The sequence below is a fragment of the Rhamphochromis sp. 'chilingali' genome (genome assembly GCF_963969265.1).
Source record: "Rhamphochromis sp. 'chilingali' genome assembly, chromosome: 2".
NCBI lineage: Eukaryota > Metazoa > Chordata > Actinopteri > Cichliformes > Cichlidae > Rhamphochromis > Rhamphochromis sp. 'chilingali'.
Genome location: NC_137930.1, coordinates 58,891,220 through 58,914,218, shown reverse-complemented (window position 1 = coordinate 58,914,218; position 22,999 = coordinate 58,891,220). Strand labels below are relative to the sequence as shown.

The window sequence follows — 22,999 nt, the reverse complement described above, 5'->3', positions numbered from 1 at the left end:
ATGAGAAAAATATTGTGACTTGTGACTTGTTTCACTCAAAAAAAACAAACTCTCTCATGAACTACATTAGCATTCACTCTTTAAAAAACTGTTTGTGTTAGAAAAAAATTGTTTTTTATTCTTATGATCCTTTTCACAGAGTAGGGGGGTTAAAAAAAAGTCCTCAACACCTTCATCTGTGAAGCTATGACTGACAGCTGTGGCTGGTCTAGAGAGCCGTGAGCCAAGCCCCATCACATAATGCATGCCCGACATGTCTATGTCCATCTGGGGTCCTACCCTTCAAACCACTGCCCCTTGCTCTGTGCTGGCAGAGAGACCAAGGGACAAGAGAAAGAACAGGGTGTGAAGACGGGCCTCGTAGGGCTCTGAGGGAAGCATCCAAAGCCAGCTGGTCTGGCTTTGAGGTAAATCAGTGGGTAGAGTGACACAAAGCAGCAGAAAGAAGACTTGTGGGCAGAACGGAAAGAAGAAAAAAGGAAAGTCAATGCTTGCAGAAGGAAAGGTAGAGATTGGAACAGCAGGTTCTGTGAAGGCGCATGTAGAACAACAGGTAAGACACAGGTGTCACAAAGGGCTTGAAGTCCTCACTCAGGATGTGAAGCGAAATGTGATGCTAATGTCATTTTAAGTTTTATCTCCCATCCAGGATAATATGGGTTGCACATAGCTTTTCATATATTAGTCTACTGCTTTTTATTGGATTAAACTGACACAGGTAATGCAGATCACTACAATGATGTTCTTCTGTATTCTTAATAGCAGAAGATTTTGTTGTTGTTTGTTCTTTTTTGCTAGCCTCAGTTTGAGATGATGGTAACACACGTTAACGCAAAAGTGCTGCTAAGGTGATATCTTAGAACTTAGATATATAAGAACTAGGGGTGCAATGATACTTGTATCAATATTGAACCGTTCGATACAGTGCTTTTGGTTCGGTACGCATATGTATCGAACAATACAACATTTTTTATTTGTTTTATCAACTTTTCTTCTGACGATGCTGTCTGTGTTGAGCGCTCAGTGGATCTGCGCCTACTCCGCCTAGGCTGCACTGTCGAGTGCAGATCCACTGAGCGCAGCACAAGCTAGCAAGACAGAAGCTAAGCTCGTCGCAACATGGCAACTGCCTCAACGCTACCCGAAACTGAACCTCCCCCACCCTCATTCAGATCTGGCGTTTGGAACTATCTTGGTTTTCATGTGAAGCATGACCCTGGTGCATCATGGACAAAAGTAAAACAGTATATCGGATGTGTCACGCAATGCTCAAGCTGTGGGAACTAGTGCGTTAGCGCAGTTAGCTTGTTAACCTGTTGACGCTGTCCAGCCCCAAGCACGGGGTGATCCGTGGCAACTTGTTAACGGAGATTTGCCGCATTATGGCGTTAATGTCATTTTAACGAGATTAACGCTGACAGCGCTAGTGGGAACACAACGAATATGACAGCACATTTACACCGACATCATCCTAGTGCAAAGTGGAAGTAGACAAAAACAACAAGCACACATGCTACAAACTTTACCCGAGTCATTTAGACAGCAGTTAGCACATGAGTCTCCTTATGGGGACCTGATATGTTTAATATGCTGCTGAGAATATACCCCAGAAGAAGCGTATAGTATAGCTTTTATTTTGGAAAGAGTCATTTCTCTGTAATAAACTCTCTTTTCCCAAGATGAGTGATTTCTCGATCAGATCGATTAATTTTTTTTATTTTGTTGTTTCAGCAACATTAAATTTAAAAACTGTACTTTTGAGTTAAAATATATATTTATAATTTTAATAAATGATAATTTAAAAAGGCATGAACATTTTGTTTGTATCGAAAAAATATCGAACCGTGACACCAAAGTATCAAACCAAACCATGAATTTTGTGTATCGTTGCACCCCTAATAAGAACCAGCTGGAACTCATAAAGGATCACGACAAAGCTGAAACAATGCTGATTTTTGTTTTGGTTATGAGATGTAATATTGTTGTACTAACAATGTAGTAGTACTAATCTTCTAATAACAGAATACCACACATGAGTCGCTAACAGATTCAGTCACTTTGAAAACATACATCATATATTATGTAATATATTATACCACTTTTATATGCTACAATATATCAAAGAGGGTTGAACTTTTACCACACAGACAACATAATAATACTTATTAAAGTACACAAAGTATATGTTCTTCTCTGTCTGGATAAAGAAAAGAAAAATCTTTTCAAAGATAGATCTCGCACCAGCATTGTTATAATATAAGCACTGCTGGGTGCAAAATATTCATTTTTTGCTATTGACTACAATTTTCAGCCATCCAGAAATTACAGGAAAGGCTTCAATGACTTCATCAAAGTGTAACAACTGCATGAATTGCTCATTAGACTAAAAGTACTTCAATATTTAACAATCAAAACAGAACAAAACAAAACTTGCTAACCCTGTCATGTGGTGCTTATAAATACATAGTAAATTTGGGAAACACACAAAAAATAATAATTAAATGGCCTCCCACGAAAGAACAACCAGAAATGTACGTTACCTGGCAATATGATGTTATGATTTAAAATGCTAGCATGATTTTCAGAATCAAATGGTAGGGCAGTGTAAATCAACAGCTGTAGATAGAATGGAAACATTATTACTCCCTTTTTGTTTAAGGACTTATTCTAAAATTTAATTTCATCACTTTGGCTTTTTTTTTTTTTTGGTTTTTTGGCACGGAGGGAGAAGTCTTGAGAAAAGTCTTGAGAAAGACAGGGTTTCTTTAGTGCTGATCCAATTCAGTTTAATAAGGTGGTGGGGGGTGGGGGATGTTGGAGCATATTCCAGGATACAGTGTGGACAGGTCACAAGTCCATGATAGAATGAAACTAACTGATTTGCCATTTAATCTGTTAGTTTGCTGTTTCTTGGCCTAATTATTCCAAGGCTGTGACATTTTGTGTTTTAATAGTTTTTTTTAAAGGTATGTTGACTTCTTGCTTTAGACTTATGAGGAGTCAGGAGGTCCCAGGAACACTAAACACAGCCTTTCTTTTTACAGCTCAAACTAACTGGTGACTTAGATAACACAATGCACCACAGACGAAACAAACACTAATCAACTTTGTACAAAACCCTCTCCGTCATTCCTGAATAAGTATAAAATGTTTCATCATAGCACCATCAAACCATACAGTGTGTTTGCAGAGATACAAAATTGCTGCTCTGACTACCATTTCTAAAGTATTTAGAGGAAGTGAAAACATTCAGACACTGAAAGTTTGGTTACTCCTTGTGATCTAAAATTGATTTTATCAGCTGTATATTAATAAAAATGTGCTACCCAAAAAGCTATTGTATATGAAAGAGTGATTCTATTCCTTCACAAATAGATAATGTAGTTTAATGTGTAAAACTTTTGTGAGACTTCTGGGTTTCACTCTTAGAAAGACTGAGGATTCAGGAAGTGGATCCTTTAATAAAGCAGCAAAACCACAAAAGGATATCAAGGACATTCTTTCATTTATGTTTTTAATCTTGGAGGGGAAAAGGGTTATTATGCTAACAAATGTAATTATTTTAAAATGAATAATTAACTTGTGTGAGGCGTAACCTGGCGTACCTTGTTAAGACAGAGTTTATGTTAACCTGCTGTTGGGTAGTAAGACATCAAGAAATAAATCTTATGCGATAAATCTATAAAGTAAATTGTAGCTAGAATAGTTTCTTGGTAAATACAGTCCAAGTTCGTATTTAAAATAGAAGAAAAGGGTCCTTCTATTCAGGCTCCATTTCAAACCAGAAAGCCCTGTTAGCTTCAAACAGCTTTAAACTGCCACATTTAATCGTAATAGCCACTCATTTGTAAATTTGCTCCAGAATCAAGTCTATCAAATCTATAATAAACGCATAATTGCAAGAGAAAATGACACCTGCCTCCAAACGCCAGTATAAACAGCGGGGCGGGCCACTCGCCACTACAGCCCCTGCTAGCCACACCTCCTGTGACGATGACCCCCGCAAATACACGTGACATGCCCGTATGGGAGTCACGAAGGTCCCGCCTTCCCGCTCCGATTAGCTGCTCACGGGGCGCTGCGAGTTTTCATCGGCCGACGGAACTGCCCTTCAAACCGAATTCCATCGCTGTTGTCTTAGAGATATGACGTCAAATGTAGTTTGTAATGAGGCCGAGGCCAGTGAGTTCGGAAAAGTAGCTTTTTAAATAAAAATGCGCCTTAAAGTAAGAGGAATTGAGGACATGCTTCTATAATTGTTTTCTTTGATTTTGTACAATTTTTTGAGGGGGTAGTTCCATGTCTGAAAATGAGCACAAAATGGATTAATGTTCACCTCACATGAATGTTGAAGTTTAAAAACAAAACACTGTTTAGACAGCTTGTTCTCTACATGTTTTGACGCTGTGTGTGAGAGAGATAGTGGAGAGAGAGAGAGAGGGAGAGAGAAAGGAGGGAGTGGGGGGCAGAGGCAGTTCGTCAGATGAGGGGAGGAGTCTCACTGACAAGAGGGAGACTGGCTTTTCTGAGTTTGTCAGCTCCCCCTAAAATAGCAGTCAGCGTGTAAATGTGAACTGAAATTACGTTTATCCACTGGAGTCACCGATATAGAGTGTCTATATACAGCGACTGACTTGGGAGTAAAGGTGAGTAACGGAAATAGAAACAATGTTGCGGAGTGTGGCAGCGATACTGTAGCTACAGTGAGAGTGAGTGTAGAAAAGCGCAAGAGGGAGACGTAGAGTGTGGATTTGGGAGACATTAGGAGACATCTATCTATCGTATCCTAATAACATGTAGCTTTTGCGAGAAGACAGCGTAAAAAGTGGCGTCATTTAATATAAGTCACACTTGGTAATTAGTCGCTTTCCGTGTCGTAAAATACCCAAGTGTCGTATTTTGGGAGGGTGTAGCTAGACGCGCGCGCTGTTGATATCTGTCAATTGTTAAAAACTTTTATAGGACTCATCTCTAAGCCGGTAATACGTTGTACTAGAAGCTCGACTACATGGTCGGTTTGTCAATTGTGAGTCTTAAAACTCACACAGATTCTGACTTGTTGTCCAGAGTGTGAAATGATTAGCCATACTTTGTAAAACGGGCGAGTCTCCTGGGGGAAAATAGTAATCAGTGTGTATATAATAACACTGTTGAGCCATCACACTGACAACATCAGGCGAGCTCACACGGTGACAGTGGTAATAAAAAAGTTGTCTGGCGTGAGTTTACTGCAGATTGTATGTTTTCCTTAAACACCTAACCTCCTTTAATAAAAAAAAAAAGTAAAATAAAATACATTTTATGTATGCAGGTATTTTTTAATTTGTAGATGTACAGCATTATAACGTGAATAAACAAACTTTTTCTTTCATTAGAGCAATTGGCATGATAAAAGTCAAAGCTGAGGTAGTTGCCTATATTGTATATGTATACATATATGTACTATATATTTTCATAGTTAGTTGAAATAGATGAAGGGATATGCGACTGGTTAAAACTGAAATATGCTCAGCCAAAGCGTGCCCAATCAAGTGAATTGATGTGAGATATTTTAGATGATCTTTGACCTTAAAGATTTCTCCCTGGTTAATAAGTTCACTTGAAGGTGACACATTTTATGCATTTAAGTGACAGGCATAGTGACAGGGGCATCGCACCTTTAAGTTAAGCTGCATAAGGATCTTTGGCCAGCGGAGATTGTGCGAGAGAACCTTTGCTGCCTGGTGTTTCTTTGAATCTCTGGCACTCTGGTGACCTTAACCCCTGGCCAGAGTGGGAAATGGCCAACGGTAACCTGACCTTCTCAAATGTTTCTAGTGTATGCTACACCCTGCATAGCTCATTAATATTGCACAGAAGGAGTAGTTTTTATTCAGTTGAAACTGAAAATAAGACTTGAAATTGTCCTGATTTTATAAGCTCATTCATGAGTGGATCTACTGTGTGGAAAATATTTGGTTGTGCTTCACATTTGAACGTATAAACTGCCTTTTGTGTGGATAAAACCCAGCAAAATCAAACTTATGTTTTGCCGTGTTGAAAAAAAAACCCCTCTGTATGTTGCATGCATATATAAAACGTGACTTTGTCTTTACCACAGTTGTAACTATTTTACTGCTTACAGTATATTACCCCCTTATCAGGTTGAACTAATGACAAATTTCATTGTTTTTCTAGGGGCACGAGTTGTTACAGCAGCATTAAAGGGTACTTGCATTTTCTCACTGTCCTTTTTGTGCTACCGCTACTCTGAAAGCATGCACGTTACCGTACCAGCTGGTTGCCAGTGATTTCTAAAGCAAAGCATTAAAGCACCCTCCAATCTGCAGTCATTAGCTTCTGTGCTGCCCCAGGCCTCGCCAGTAATGGGCCTTGTTGCTCATGATCTACATCACGTGACCTCCTGTGTCTAATGTGTGGATGAGGGATTTTTTCATCGTGCTGAAATGAATATCATTTTAACAATTTATGTCATGTATTAGTCAAAGGAATGAGTATGAAGGCACAGATAGGGCTGCCGTAAATGTCTTTCTCACGTGCGCTGTGAACTGTTGCACTAACCTCAGAGACCTCAAATGTTCTATAGCGTCCATTAGACAAGCACACAGAAAGCTTTGATAATATGAGAGTTTTGTCCTGTATTTATTTAATCGTTATGGCTGGTATTGCACAATGACTACCAGTGTTTAGTAACTGTTTTAGCCTTGTTATATGGGATGTTTGTGTGCCCCTGCATGCCTGTGTAAATGTGCGTAAGCGCTTGTTTGCGTCTCAGCACAAGTTCTCAGTGGAAAGGGAGAAATGAGAGGTGGTGACGGTGCGAGGAATGGGCAGCTGCAGCATCTTTTACTGCACTCCTCATCCCACTTCAATCTCAGTGTCTCAGCTTCTCCTTCCAGGAGAAATGTGGAGTGTGTGGGCGAGTCGGATCTGCAATTAACGCCGGTTGTCAGAAGGAGAATGCTGGCGTTTACACGATGCCTCTGAATCACTGAGTGAAAGTCTTTTCTCCTTCACTCTCCTCCTCCCAGGACATTTTTTTTTCAAGGAGGACAAAACAGCAGAGAGCTGAAAGCCAAGGATGCATTGAATAAAAAATAAGAGATAGAAGCTGAACATTCTTGGCCCGTTAAAGAGGATAGTGTTTCTCTGGTTGTTTGGTAAGCCAAGCTGTTCTTTTATGCTGCAGATTTCTTAAGAAAATTAAGGCCCTTATGGCTATTATAGTATTATACAGTGTAGTTTGATTGCTATATTTATTTGAAATTTCTTGCATGGTTATTTACCTGTCTGTGTTTTGAATCCCTAGTTTTATTTTGTGAATCCTTGAAGTTGTGTCTATACCAGGCTAGTTATTAACTTTAAACTCATTATACTGTGTTCTCTAGCACCCCCAACACCGCTCCAGCTGTGTGAGTTGGTTTGGTCCGTTAAACTTGCTACAAGATACTGAGTCTGTTCACTGACGGCAATTAGCTTGAGGCGACACTTTTTTTTAACGCACAGTTGTCTTTTCTCTGTTTTTCTTCTTTGCACGGCTATCGTTCTTTTAAATTTGTGGTATGCTTTTTTTTCTTTGCAAGAACTTGAATTAATATCTATGTTTAAAAGAGTCAGATGCATAACAATAATCAGTCTTCCTAACTAAAACATCTTAGCGTGATTCATTGTTTGTTGGAACTCCTTACTGGAGCTGTATCATCAGCATGGAGATTCCAGCGTTCCTCTGTGAGACCTGGAGGTTGGATGCAGAATCTTGAGCCTGGGAGATAATGTTTTAGGCTACAGCTAACTGTAGACTGCTCCCAATGGACTATTAATTGTTATTATAAATATATACATATAATTACTCATGTTTAGTTACATGTTTTCTTTTAATTTTGTTAATGCTAATCAGATCAGATGTCTGATAAATTCTGGACTGTGGGAGTCACTATGGGTCTTTGGTTAGTGCCGGTGCCTTACTTTAAAGACAGAACATTCATGTGTTGTGACCGTGAACCACTGATATGGGCATGAACTAGCACTGGGTGACTGACAACAGCAACTTGCGTGAAGTATCTGACTGATTAAAATACACAAAATAAACCGAAATTTAATTAAGACATCACAAAGCCCACTGGCAAAACTTGTGCTAAGGCGCTGATAAACAATATAAAATTATTTAGAAAAATTATTTTAAAAAAATCATAGCTCTTTGATTGAATGCTTACATTTAATTGACAGTTATAAACTATGCTCATCATCTCTAGTATTTTTTTAAAGCTCTATAACAGCTCAGAGGGTGAAGGCATTACTCACTGAGGTACTGTTTGTATAGCAAGACAGCTAGCAGTGACCTTTCAACTGTCCTGCCCTTGACTGAGACCTCTGGTGGTAAGCCACCCTTTTGGCTCACTCAGCACATGTGCTGCTGAGCAGGGCAGAGCAGCTTAAGGCCGCACCGTCTTTTCCTGTCTCTCCTGCTCTTTCAAACAAGGCCTGGCTGGAGGTCTCTTCACCTCTGCAACCTGGACCACACAGGAGACTCAGCAGGAAGATCCTCACACAGAGCCACACTGTAATGCTGTCAGCCTGCTTTTGCCACTGTACCCTGTCAGTTTATTTGTATCCATAATGCAAGCAGACTATAATGGTGAAGAATCAAGTCTTAATGTTTTTTTTTTAAAATTATGCTATTGCTTTTTTTTAAACTCAGAATTTCTTGGTTTCTTGGGTTGTGGCTACTGTGTTAAGCATAAACTGGCCTTCCACAGTTGGTGTGGTTTGGGAGGGTAGACTGTGGAAGCATGTGCTAGAGCAAAGGTGATGACTTTAACAAGTCAAATCATTTAACACCTTTAAGATGCCTCCTCGCCTCTTTGACTTTCTGGACTGCACGAAAAACCACAGAATCACACTGTGCTTCATTTCTGAAGTGAGTGAGCCAAACTCAAAAGACGTAGAGCGAAAACATGCGCGTCCCGTGCTTTCAGTCAGTATTTTTCACCTTGTTTTCATCTTGTTGTCCTGCATGGAGACCTAATATTAGTCAATGATGTAGCTAAACAATATCACGTACAAAACTAAGCTGAAGTTAAGAAAGACATGTCTTTGCTGAGTTGCATTTTAGCCGCATCTTAATGAGACTTTTTGAAAAACACATAAATCAAAGGAATATATTATAATATAATTTACTAGATCAAAAGATCTCCCATGATTGCTAATATACCCCACTGTATTGAATTACTCATGCTCTACTGTAGATCTTAAAAAGCCTCTCTCGCTGGAGATTTAACTTCTCTGTCTTTGTATAGAGGCGATGAAGTAGAAGCCTCATCAACAGACAAACAATTGAACTGTGTGCAAAGTAAAACTCTCTTCAAAGTCTGCTGTTGTCTAAGTGATGGAGGTGTTTACTGTGCTGTTAGAGAGGGCTAATATAGGCTCTTTGATTCATCAGTTACAGCCACTTAATCTAGCCGTCCATTAGGTTACCAAAAATAAAAGTCGAATGCATTAAAAAGTGTTTATCAATGGCTGGTGTATTCATTACAGCTGTGAGACTTAGGTGTCACAGCTCATACACAAAGCCCATTGACTAAAAGTTCAGTAGCTTCTGGGAAGGAACAGTTGGATCTCCTGTAGCTGGACCGGCCCTGTGGCCAATTCATCTGCAGGAAGAAGGCCTTGTCTGTAATATCCTTGTTTTTCTGTCTGTCTGAGAAGCTTTGTGAACTAGAACAGCTGGGGGGATGTGATTCCTCCTATTATTCTCCAGCACACATCAGCCATATGAACAGGGAAAGGAAGTGACCCCAGCCCCCTCTGCTCTGTGGAAGCTGCTCCGGTTCACCGCAGGGCTCTGACTTACAGTTTAAAGTTGTCTTCTGTCTCTACTGTTTGAGCACAGCTATAGCACCATGAACATTGCAGTGAGTTATGCATTTGAGTTTCCAAACCATTGTGCACTGAGTATGTTTTTCTGTAGATTCAGGATGATGAGATTGTCTTTTTTATGTTGCCCACTTAAGTTAAAGTGCAAGTCTGGCCGAGTTCAATAGTTACATATCATTTTACTTCTGAAATCATCCAGAAAATTAAATATTACTTTTTCTTTCTTGTACATAGTCAGGCCATGTTTTCTTCTTTTCTTTCTTTTTTTGCATTTTAATTCAGTCAAAACTTGTCCCTTTAAATCCAGGGCATTCAGAAATGATTGTCTTTGCATCTCCAGTCTCCAAATCCCAGCTCTTCATAGTGTGACTGTGATTGCAAGTGAGGTGTTGAGTCTGCCCGCTGTTTGTGCGTCTGCCCGTCTGTCCTCTTCCTTTCTCCCAGTCCACTTTCCATCTGTGTGCTGTGGGCTGCCGATCTAGGTGAAAATAGTGTAGTGTTTCCACTGGCTGTTGCCATCCTGGATTCATGTCAGACTGGGTTGTTCTTTACTTTGTTTCAATCCTCCTCTGAACCTCTGTCACTGGTCCAGCTTACAGAGGTGTTCACAGCGGGTATTGCGATTAGGGAGGTCGGGATTCATCATGAGCCGCTGGCCCTGGGATAGAGGGCCTGAGGCAATTAGCTATTTGAAGCTGGGACACAGGGCCAGAGCCTCTCCAGGAATCTTTCTGTTTCCTGGAGAGACAAGTTGTGCGAAGGCCTTTGGGGTCTTTCTGTCTTCCCCTTCTCTGTCTCTCTCTGTGCATGTTTGCACACAGTGTTCATGTGACAGCTAACACATATCATCTGATCTGGGAGAAACTGTAGGCTATAGCTCGTGAAATACCCATTTCATTATTTGCTCAGTGAATGATAATCATTCATGTCAATACATATCAGACTAGAATGGGCAGATCTGCCTTGCACATTTTCAGGAAAAGCCTCATTAAAACTGATGTTTACTGTCATTCACAAAAGCAAAGTGATAACGTGAGTGATTATTAAAAATGAAAACTGTCACCCACTGTGACCTGAAGGAGCCTTAACAACATGAAGCACTATGACAAAATGATTTAGCAAAACCTACTTTTTTCTCTCACACTTCCATCATCTCTCAGCCATGTGGTACGGAGAGATGAGTGAGCAGTTTCATTATTTTAAATGTAATATAAATGAAATGAAATGCATGAATCACAGGTCTGCATGCGATCATTAAAAGACCAATTCTATAACATAAAATTCTAAGAAAAAAAAAATCAGTGCTACTTTAGCTAGCCTTTTCACTGTTGTTATGACTCATGGCCATCCTCACTGCTCAGATTGCATAAACCTTTTATGTAATGGAACACTGTGGGAAAGAGGCATTGAGTGGAAGATAAAAATGGGAAGAGAAAATCAAATATTTATTCTGAGCTTTTTAATTTTTTTCCCCATTAAAAGCAGACATTCTCCGAAGACACCCAGTCACCATACCCCTAAACAATATGGACCCCATGTATGTGTTCCAAAACATGCTTTTTATTTAGTAAAATCTTCATGTGGATTTCCAAATGCTGGTGGAGAATTGGATATCTAGAAGTTCTGTGTCTAATCTCGGTTCCCAGTGTTTAAAAAAGACATGTTGGGATTGGGTAAATGCGCTGCTGCTGAGACGCATTATGCATAACGTCCCTAATATCCTTACACTGTGGATTCCCCCTGGAGGAAGATCTTGGTTCATCTTTGCTGTTTACCATTTCTGAGTTGCGGTCTGTGCAACATCAAAAGGCTGCCATGACACTTAACACAGCTCACAGGCTTACTGGTAGGTTTGGGGGGGGGGGGGGGGGGGGGGGGGGGGGGGGGGGAACTATTGCTCCCTATGGGTTTGGCATTATTATTGTTCCCTGGTGAGAAGTCCATCTTATGATAGACAACCGTGCAAATGGACACATGCCATCATACCAAATCAGACCACAGAGCCACACTGTAATTCTATGCAAATTTATAAACCTCTAGGAGCATGCATGCATTAATTTTTATTATTCCATGTGTGTTTGTGTGTAACACAGTGAACAGAGCAATAAGCAACAAAAATAATGAAATACTGAAAATAGGGAAATACTGAAAATACTTCATCAGTTAGAGCAAAGGGGTAACACAGGAAGTGTTTGTTTATATAATGTCCTCATTGCTAATGTGTCATGTTAAGACGATATCTTTTGAAGCTCATACAAAGTCACAGGGAGTATGGTGATGGAGGGATTTTCCTCAGATACACAATCTGTATTAACAGAGTTAATATGAGCTGAGCAGTTAGAGGTTAATATGTCAAATGTGTTTAGGATGACATAATTTTTCATGACTTTAACATAGCACGACTGGCTGATTATAAATAATTTATGCACATCAGGAGTTGAAAAGTTTCTTAAGCTGAATCATGGTGTGATACTATGGGAAATGCTGTTGCCTAAAGAAATTCCAAAATCTAGTTGAACACTTGGCCTCTGCAAATACAAATAAGAAAATATGTTATAAAAACTCATACTGTGACTCAGAGTCAATATCTGTACTACTGTTTAACATACTTTTAAACAGTAGTACAGTAGTACGGCTTTCTTCAGAAGCACTACTTGGCGCATAATGTGCCACTTCAACAGAGCAGTCTTGGTGGTTGGAGAACAGACTGCATGTAAAAAAGTGGGTGTAACCCATTCGTTTCTGGACTCCAATTTTTCTGCCTGTTGCCATCTGAAGTGATTATATGTAGATGAAAGAAGGGGGAAGAGCTAAGTTATCAGCCAATGCTAGCAAACTTGTTTTGCAAGCTACATCCATAGCCTTTATGATCACAGATAAATACCTGCTAATTAGTTCTCAGTAACAGACAAATAAAACACTAGAATTTCATAACAGAGTGGTAGGCAAGTATACCACATAGAAAAGGACCAATGAGATGTTGCTTACCAGAAAGCTACAGCTGCCAGTTGGTATGGACATTTCCCACATAATGCAATTTTTATCAGTAAGAAATATATATCACATTTTCAGGGTTTAAGGTTATAAAGAAACAGTTGTAAGGACTGTGATAAGGTTGGGCGATTGGACAAATTTATTGACTGACGACAGGCTGAGCCTTTCACCAATCGTTTTTAGAAGAGCGATTTATTTATTTACCCATGAGTAAGTTTGCTAATAATGTTGGTTGAATGTAGAAGAAATAGTCAACAGAAAAAATAATAGCTCTGCTTTAATGGCACCATCTTGCAGCTGCGAGCAAATGCAGCCTCTTCAGGTGCACCCAAATGCAGCGATTTCTTTACTCAGACTTATAATAGAAAGGAAGAAAGAAAGAAAGGCAGTAGCCTATGTTCAGAAAAAAAATTATTTAAATTTAAAAAAATGACAATGGTGGGGAGGGAGAAACAAAGAGAAACTGGCTTCGTTTTTTAACTATAACTGTATTTACAGACTGTTCCAGTGTTTATCTGTCCTACACACTCGACCAAACAACAAATACAAAATTAACCAAATAGTAAGTTAAAAATCAAAATGTCTCTTCCAGAGAGCATAAAAAATGTTTTGACATAAAGTTAAGTCTTTTGTGTGATTTGTGGCGTCTCAAATAAATAAATTAATTAATAATCCAAAAAGTAGCTATATTAATACTGAAACAAACAAGAAAAGAAAGTAAAATATTCCCTCCAAACAAAACTTATAAATTTTAAATGCGCAAGTCAGTCCGTCAGTCCTGCACCAAAGTAGCAGGTTAGCATGGAAACTTAAAATGTAAGCATAGACAGTGAGTCCTGGTATTTCCAGGTTGCTTGATTGAAAAAAGTGCCTTTGCACAGTAATTTTTCTTAATGATTTCTCAAGTTGGAGATTAAAAAACAAAAAGCAGAACAAGACAAGTTTATTCGACCACCTGTCATTAAATCTAGAACACACAAATATCATGGAACTGTGTCAAAAATTTGTTTAAAATTCAAAAATACTGCATTAGATTAACTGAATTCACATTTTTAAACCAACATTTAAACTAGAGCTGGGCGATATGAGATTTTTTCATATCACGATATGTTTTTTCCATTTCAGGCGATAACGATATCTATCACGATATAAGCCAAATAACTATATTTGTAAGATTTAAATGTGCCGTTGCTCACAAGTAAAATGTGAAATAATCAGCAGCTTGTTTTTAAATATTTATTTCCCATAATAAGTTCAACAGGGTAGATGTACTTTAGGAACATGAGACTTTTTCAGATAAATAAAGGCAAATATTGCAAACTACACAAAAGGCAGCCGCTAAAGCGTTTAAGTTTCAAAATAGAACAAACGAAACAGACTAAATTGTCAATTCCACTTAGAAACAAAATATTAATTCTAAAAATAAATCTTAGTTTGTTTTACAGAAGAACAGACAAAACTGACTAACTTTTGTCAATATCAAATAAACTGAGAACTAAAAGAAAATTCTCAATCTCTCCTTGTTGTATAGCTTAGCTTTTCAAACAGTTTTAACAGTTACTTTAGTCTGACAAAAGCCGAATGACGAATTAGCGCTTCCAGTCAGAGACTGAGGCTACGTCCACACGTACACGGGTATTTTTGAAAACTGAGATTTTCCGTTTTTGTTTTAAAAATAATCCCGTCCACACATAAAGGCAGAAATGAAGGAAAACGCTGCTATGAACATGCCAAAGCAGCAGGTGGCGCTAGATTCCTAACCGTGCCGAAATGCTGGCCAATCAGAAGTCTAGAAGCTTCGGTGGGAAAAAGTAAACAAAGCTGGGGCATAGAAGGAGAACCGAGTCGTATGTGTGGAGGGACAGTAACTGTGTGTATATGTAAGCATTTAAACACTGCAGAGAGTAGAATTAACAGTAACAGTATTGTAGAAATTCATTTCACCGAAACAATAACGTGGCGCACAGTGTGACGCATGCACCAGTTTATTGTATTTCCAGACTTGCTTTCGGCACAATTTACAGTGCACGCTACTCTGTTTTTGTCAGACTTGAAATAGCCGAAATACCTTCACACTACGGAACTTCTATGGCTCTTCCGTTTGACAATCTCTCCGGCATTGGAACCATCATCTGTTTTCTCTTCGGTCACGCTCGGTTGATTTTTCTAGTCGGCACACTCATTTCCTCCATTACGCGTTGGCTCCATTACCCGCTGGCTGCTTCCCAAACAAACACACGTGCGGCTTGGCACTTGTGCTGTACGTAACAAGTCACGCGACGTGATGCTGCGGCTGTGATTGGTTCGGCTCTGCGCTACTTAATTTGGATTGGCTGACCTTTTTTTTTTTTTTTTTTTTTTTTTTTTTTTTTTTTTGAGGACAAGAGCGGCGAGGTCTATCGCGATAGCTTAATTTCTCTATCGAGTAAAAGTTATATCGCGATACATATCGTTATCGTTCTATCGCCCAGCTCTAATTTAAACCATCACACTGGACTTTTCTGAGAAGTCAAAAAATAAATCAAGCATAACATGCAACCACTAAAACTATTAAACTAATATTTCTGTTTAGAAATACAAGCAAATAATTGTAATTTGCAAATTAACCAAAAGATAATGATATACTTTACTATTTTTTTCCAGCTTTTTTGTAAAATTGTAACAATAGCAACAATAAATATATTTTAGCATAAAAATATAATTTTGATTAAAGAGCTTGCGTATACAGGTTAACCGTTAAAACATTAAAAAATGATTTTGGTAATTGCCAATTAATATAAGGTAGCTGTGGCATAAACCTAACATTGGGTCGTGGGCTAACGCAGCCTTTAATCTCAGTGTTTAAACACATTTTTCAAGTTGCTGAGAGCTTCAGGACGTCGGTAAGTTTTATTAAATAACCATCTGGAAAGCCGGGAACTAAAATGTTGAGCTCTGTAACTTAATAGTGATGGTAATATTTTAGAGGCAAATCCTTATGCTAACAGGACAATATAGCAACTTAACTGTATATCTATGTCATCAAGCACGTCCATTTTTAATGAGATATAATTCATCATCCTGTCTGTGCATCGAAGAAGTTATCATGATTTTCTATGTTCATGAAAGTTTGACTCAAATATGCATCAAGGGATTTACCTTGAGGAGGAGAGTAGCTTTTCTACATGAAATGGATATAACTGTTAGGTGAGGGTCATCTCTTTATCCTTGAGAAACTGAGAATCCATTCATTGGCTGGGCTCGAAAACCTGACTGACGCAAATGGATCATTGGGAATAGAAGTGTCCCAGCAGTAATTATGTTACAACGCAGCTGCCGCACACTACCACACTACCACACTACCACAGAGGTGGGTTGGGATGGGTGCGGGGTGCTTCTTTTAGTCTTGTTTCCCTTACATCTTTCCACATAGTTAACACAGTCATACTGTCTTCTCTCTCACACTTCCCTTCTCACTCTCTCTCTCTGTTGTTTTCTTTCTGTCTGTCTTTCATTGGCAAAAACTGCCGTCAAACCTAAACACACGTGAGCTGCAGTGGAAAGTTTCTGACTAACATTTATCCTGATCTGCTGACTGAATGTCTCATCCTTCTGTTAAATTACTCGTATAATGAGGAAAAAGTTGGTATCACATCATGTCACCTATTTGTCACTGTTGTCTTCCTGGCCTCTAGATCCCTACTGCCTATGCCTTGAAGCTAAAGCAAAATGTCTGTTTCGGGGTTTTTTTCTATTCTCCAGGCCTCCGTGGCACTAAGTCAGTTAAAAAAGAGACATGAAATTAATGTAATGTCAATGGCGTTTTCTCACGAAACCCCAAGGCAGTTAGTCAAAGTCACCTTGCATAGTCCTCTCATCCCCTGACAGTACTGCGAGAGTGAGATGGAGGATGTCTGTCTGCTAAGGTTGTCAGCATATGATGTCCTTCAGTTACAAGTTGTTATATCCACTCATCGTCATTCATATTTTGCAGATTGAATACGTGTCTGGTGTTTATCTGAAGAGCGACATCATTTCCACTCAGTCGTCTATACAGTATGCTGTAGCCCACAGTGAAGCGTATTCTCAGTGAGAACAAGTTCATCCTGTGGGGCTCTCTTTCCTTTTGATGTCATTTTGCAGGTGATAAGTAGCTTTCTGTCTCCTGGTCCCTGTCTTACACCACCACCCCCCAGCCCAAGCAAGGTGCTAGCAGCATGGAGGATTGTTTGAACTTGCATTGATCCATTGTGGGATTACAGCTGGGTCATTGGAGAGTTGGACTGAGCTTCCAGTCATCAGGGCAGATTAACCACTCGCTGTCTGCTTGGCTGCCATTTCAGTGCAGGCACTCACTGCTGGCTTTGTGACTGTCCCTACATGCAGGTCACTGTTTGCTTTTGAACAATGCATTTTTATACTTTCTTCATCGAATTAGCTTCAGACTGATTTAATATGTAGGGAAACGTATTACCTAATGCAATAAGGCAAGAAACATTCTAACAGTGCTTAAATCTGTAAGCAACCTATGAAAGACTTGCCATTCCTGATTTCAGTCTCAGTGTTTTGGCCTGCAGGATCTTCTTTAGTGCAAACTGTATGAATTTTGTTTTTAACACGTTCAAGGTGTTCATATCATAAGCATTTTAGCCTTTCCTTGAAATGATATTCAAATCTCTCTTGTGTGAGAAATGTCACCCCCAAGCTATGCTTTACAGAGGAAGGGGAAGTGCTGCAGAAAGTCCATGTTTTGCAGACTGCCCCACCTCTCTACATTTCTCAAAGCCTCCTTTTTCACTTTTTTGCTCACATGCCCTTGCGATAGCTCATGTTAATTATGTCTCATTAGTTGCCTTGGAAACTGAGGTGAGGGAATGTATAACATGAGTTTAAAGAAAGGGAGAATTAAAAAGAGACGATGAAAAATAAATCATGAGAAATGGCATGAAAGAATAAAAAAAAGAAAGAAGGGGGAGGGCAAAAAAAGGGGGGGGGGGATAGAGAAAGTGGTTGTTAAAGGATCAGCCGTGTGTCAGATTAGCATCAGGAGACATTAACACTAGTGATGCTGCTGGGGCCACAATACTGCCTTTCACTGCTGGAGAGGGAGATAAGCGCACTCTCACAAAAGGGAAGAGGGAGAGAGTGTGAGAGGGCTGGCTTGCCTCCACTCCCCTCAGGCCAACAGCCCCATTTACAGGTACAGCACCTCCTGATTAAAGCGAGAACAAAGAGGTGGATGTTCATTTCCTACTGTGCTGGTGTCAAGGCGCCATTGAAACAAATTGGTAAAACTGTGGATTTAGGCCGCTTCGCTTTATGTCTTCAGTCTGCCAGAAGCTAATCATAACCGAGCCACAATGTTGACACTTTGAGTTTGATACACTTAAGAACGTCGTCATGGATTATTTCACAGAATCTGTGTGTCAATGCACATCAGATTACCGCGTGAGGCTGTTGCATGCTCGGGAATGTACTTCTGTCTTAATCATGTTGTTTATATATTAACTTGAGTTGTGAGCACCGTGATTCATTCTTATGTAACCATTGGAGTGTTTGAATAACTAGAAAAGGCCTCTGCCTGCTAATTGTAAAGTGAGTGGCCAAAAGCATCCTGTGAACGTCGTCCGGCCTATGTAATGATCCTTACAGTAAACACAGTAAACAGACAGGGCAAAGCCACGAGAGATGAGCCTCTGTTGTTTAGTCTTCGACTTACATTCAGGATGATAATAAGGGGAAGGATCAGAAGGGAGGGTATCCCCAAGGTGGTCCCTCCCTTTCTTCCTCCCCACTAACTTGCCCCGCTCCCTCTGTCTCCCCCGCAGAGGGGCACTTTGAAAGGTCCTGAATAACAGGAAGTCGAGGGGCAGGAAGTTAAGTTTTGTCTGCCCACGGCCTGTGGTAGGATACTGAGGCTAACTCTGCCTTGCACAGGAAGTGCAACTGTCACGGCTATGCTTAAGACTTTGGCTGCTGTCCATCACCTTCAAAGAAGTTGAAGCGCGCTTGCTGCGTATAGCTACATATGGTGGGTACGTCTTTAACACAAGCCACATAGGATGAATCTTCAAAATCTTCTTTGACAAATTCTTATTATATTATGACGTTTGAGATGTTGAGTGAAAAAAAAGTTTGTAGTTTATAAGCTTCGTTACAGACTAACTGCATAGCGCTGGCCTCGTTTTTTGTTCATTAGGTACATCTCACAACAGAAATGTAATTTTATGTTACCTTTTATATAGGGCAGCAGATGAGAGAGTAATGGTTCAACTTTGTGTGGAATGAGCGCAGGCTTACAAGGAGGGAGGGAGGAGGCTGGATCCAGTAATTACACTGGGAATTGAGCATGTTTTATTGATTGTGAAAGGGCTAGACCTGTCACCAAGCCTCCCAGTGTCTCAGTGGTCCGTCTTAAGGGAGGAGGAGGAGGACTAGCATTCTTGTCAGTTGACCAGTGTCGCACCTCATCACAGAGGATCGCTGCGGCTCTGTTAATAAACAACTGCAATGCTTAGTCACTTGTATAGGCATGGCATATTCTAAAACTGCATGTTTGTTTAACAGCAGGTATAGTAGGGGATGCCATATTGACTTTATGTCAAACTGTGGCCGTTGCTACAGTGACATGTTCTCTGCACATTGATTTATGTGTTACAAATGTTTGGTAAGCATCTTTCAGAAGTGCTGGATTGGTTTATATCAAAGTGGACCAGGTGTGTCACATCAAGGTCTTTGTAATGTAGTGTTGTTATACAATGTGCTGTTTTGTGTGCACCAACTAAAGCTTCTCCTAAATGCAAAATCATTTAGTATATGTGTGGCTTTTCATGAAAAAGCTCGAGGTAATGTTGGATTCACAGTAGATATGGTTTCTGTACGTGGAGGCAGCCATTCAGATATGTGGGTTTGTAGAAATGTTTCCTGCAGTGTCTTTATGAAACTTCAACATTACAATGCATCAACCTCTTAATGACAGACAGTCAAGAAGAGCAAAAAATGTAATGCTGGAAAAACTAACACTAAAGCTAACATTAGTGAGCCGCATGAGTCATTTCTAGTTTTACAGAACTGGAAACCTTGCACTATCTTCCAATCAGATTATTGTGCAGCACATGCAGAAGGCAGAGAAGAATAAGTGGTAGTATTAAACATGCGATCTTCTAGCTGTAAATCAACAAAGCGGAATAAAAAAGTGTATTTAATATGGAACTTTGATGCTAATCCATTTACCTTGGTCACTATCAACACCGTTCATCCATTTCCATGCATCTTTGTGCAAACAAGGTGACTTCATCTTCTTCGTCTACTTTGCTACTATCCACAGAATGTTTTATAATTTACTGAGTGGAACCTTTTGCAGCTGGTAAAGGACCAATGTGTATTATTTAGTGGCCACTTGCAGTGAAGGTAAGAAAACAAAAACCCAGTTATCATTTTAAGGTAATTTTACACAAATTAAAACACTCAAATCGCTGCCAGTAGACTTCCACTAAATCACTCTGCTGGAAAGAAAGAGGTTTTACTGTTGACAGTGAGTTTACAGGAGACAGCTGCGTGACTATACTGTACATTTTTTCTAAGGTGGGCTCATAGCCTCATATGGTATCCTGGTTCTGGTTCAGTGCTTTTCTCCTTTTATGTTTATTGTCTATGTCTCTGTTTCCTACGCACATGCACACTCACTTGTACAAAGAGCGCATGATTTAGGCCATAAACAGATACTCTGTCCCATTCCAACACTCACGAGAAGTTAAGAGTGTCACGCAGAAACACGCACTTTGCTACAGTGCAGACATTGTTCTACTTTGTAATCTGAACATCTTCTGACATGTTTATCCGGTTGGTAAGACCAGCTGAATTATCCCACTCACTTCAGGACGTTGAAATTGCGTTATTTATTCTACGCCAAAGTATATTGTGATAACCACAGTAACACATCAGTGATTGCTGTTGTTCAAGTCTTGAAAATAATGTTTTGTTAGTCAAAATCTAAAGTGGCTAGCTAACTTGTGATGAATATGGACACTAAGTTTGGAGCGTGGCACACCTGCAGTCTGAAGGCTCTCTCAGCTTGTCATTTCATATCTGTGGAAGATAAAATGTCACGACACAGCCTATTATGCCTCTAGACTTGAACTGTCCTCCGGTGACAGCTCCTCTGCAAAACGGGAGGAAAGAATGTGTACGCACTGCTTATACTCGCATTACACTGAACCTATTCACATATGCACACACTGAAATAACAGGCCAGTGGTCAGTTCAGACTAGCCTTGGCAAGTGATTAGATAAAACATCTCAAAACTGACACCATATTCACTTGCACAGATAAAACTTAACAAACACAGAGGAGGAGCAAAATGATGTTCTCATAATCTTTGCAGATAAAATGCACCAGGGTGGTGAGTTTTTCTTTCAAGTTTTGAACTTGTTTGTTTGGTGTTGAACTTGAAAATCGCATTTATTTTACTTTAAAAGAAGTAAAGTCACTGAATTTGGCAGTGTAGCTACTGTATTGCTACAGTTGTCTCCCATACTAATATATTAAACTTCAGGGTGGCCAGTGTATTTCTTTAGTGGAATAGACACCCTTTGCCCAGGGCTCCCTTTAATTCAAACATTAGTTTGTGTGTAAAATGCTGAATGAACAAGAGCACTGTCATTCTCCCTGGCCTGTTGTGATGTGGTTTGGGGAAATTCTTTGTGGGGGTTCAGACAGTTTCTTTCCTGGCTCAGACAGCCACGCGTGGGAAGTTAGCAAGGTGATCTCAGTCAAGTTTGCCTACAGTGGAGCCCCGATTCAGACAGCCAGACACCATAATGCCAGTCCATCTGTAACCCATAATGACTGTGTGCCACTGCAACTGGTCATTTTCGTTTTCACTGCCAAATCGGCCCCTGGCTTCCTCACCTCGCAACTGCTGACTGCATCTAAAGGCCCGAGTTGTTAACCTTTCTACATTTGTACTCATGGGGGAAATATAGTTGTTTGGACATTTTCTATTTGCTGGGTGTAAGTGATGGATGTGCCTCCAGGGAGGGGGCTATATCTCTTCTTCCAGAGAAGTAGAGACAGGACAGAGTTAGATGTTCCTTGGGGAACACTGTGGTCTGAACCACTGGCCAGGTTACAAGCTCATATGGGAATATATTCCAAATTCTTTTTATCCCTCTGGCTTATCCTATAACCCTGGAGATTTCAACCACCCTATTGTAAGACCAAACTATGCTCTCCCTCTTCATCATCTTAACAGCAAAGCTGGCATCAGTGTAACCAAGCTCAGACCGTAAAAAAAATATTACTGGCTGAGGAAGGTACAGGTTTTTTCAAATAAATCAATTTGTTTCAGGAAAAACTCTGCTATCAAAGCCAGTTACCAAAAACGTTAGTTATGCTATGTATTGCGCATCATTTAATCCCAGTCTGTCACTGGTGTCCCTTGATAACTTTTATGTAGCCAATATAAACGTTATGGGATAAAAAAAAAGATTGAACTACTGTACATTTCATTCTGTAAACCCAGAATTAGAGAAAGGGAGTGTCATGCATAGAGTTCAACTACTCTGTTAAAGCCGCCAAACCCAACCTGCTCCCTTTAGCATCGTGTATGCCTGCTTTTAACTGTGTGTGAGTAACAATCCAGATGGTCCCTCTCCTAAGAGGACACAGTGTCCATAATTTGCCTTCTCGGGACAGCATGATCTTCTTTTGAAAACTGGCTATGTGTACAGGTGGTGGAAGACTAAAAGTTTTTGTTTAATAAAAACCTTGCATTCTGTGTTAAATGTGTGAAATAGTGTTAAATGTAAGCATAAGACAAATGCTAACTTAAAGTAGGTGAGTATACTAAAAGTTTGGCATTTATAGAAATGCACTTCTTCACTTTCTTTGTGGAAGAATTTATACCTCTCCTCAAAGTCAAATGAACAACTAGTTTCTGGTTATCTTACCTTAGCTTAACTTATTACAAAGCCTGGAAATAGAGAAATGGTTAACCTGAATCTCTGTGAAGGGAACTAAATTTGCCTACAAGTTCAGAGCTCACTTAGTCACACCAGTTGAAACCAGTTGCCAGGCAACGACCAGAGACTCCAGGAAGGTAGTGCTCTCAGCCAAGAAATAACCAAGCAAATAACCCTTAATAAGCTA

General features: G+C 39.8%; 1 protein-coding gene across 6 annotated transcripts in view; it reads left to right on the top strand.

Moving 5' to 3' along the window:
• Nucleotides 1-318: 318 nt before the first annotated feature.
• mef2aa (myocyte enhancer factor 2aa) overlaps nucleotides 319-22,999 on the top strand; it is a 67,828-nt gene continuing 45,147 nt past the window's right edge. For 4 of the 6 annotated variants that reach the window (XM_080873061.1, XM_080873057.1, XM_080873062.1 and 1 more), the window contains exon 1: nucleotides 4,495-4,646. The gene's annotated coding sequence lies outside the window, so the exon portion shown is untranslated. Of the gene's footprint in view, nucleotides 554-4,494; nucleotides 4,647-6,954; nucleotides 7,161-22,999 lie in introns of those variants that run through there. The other 2 variants (XM_080873058.1, XM_080873059.1) reach the window with 2 other exon arrangements.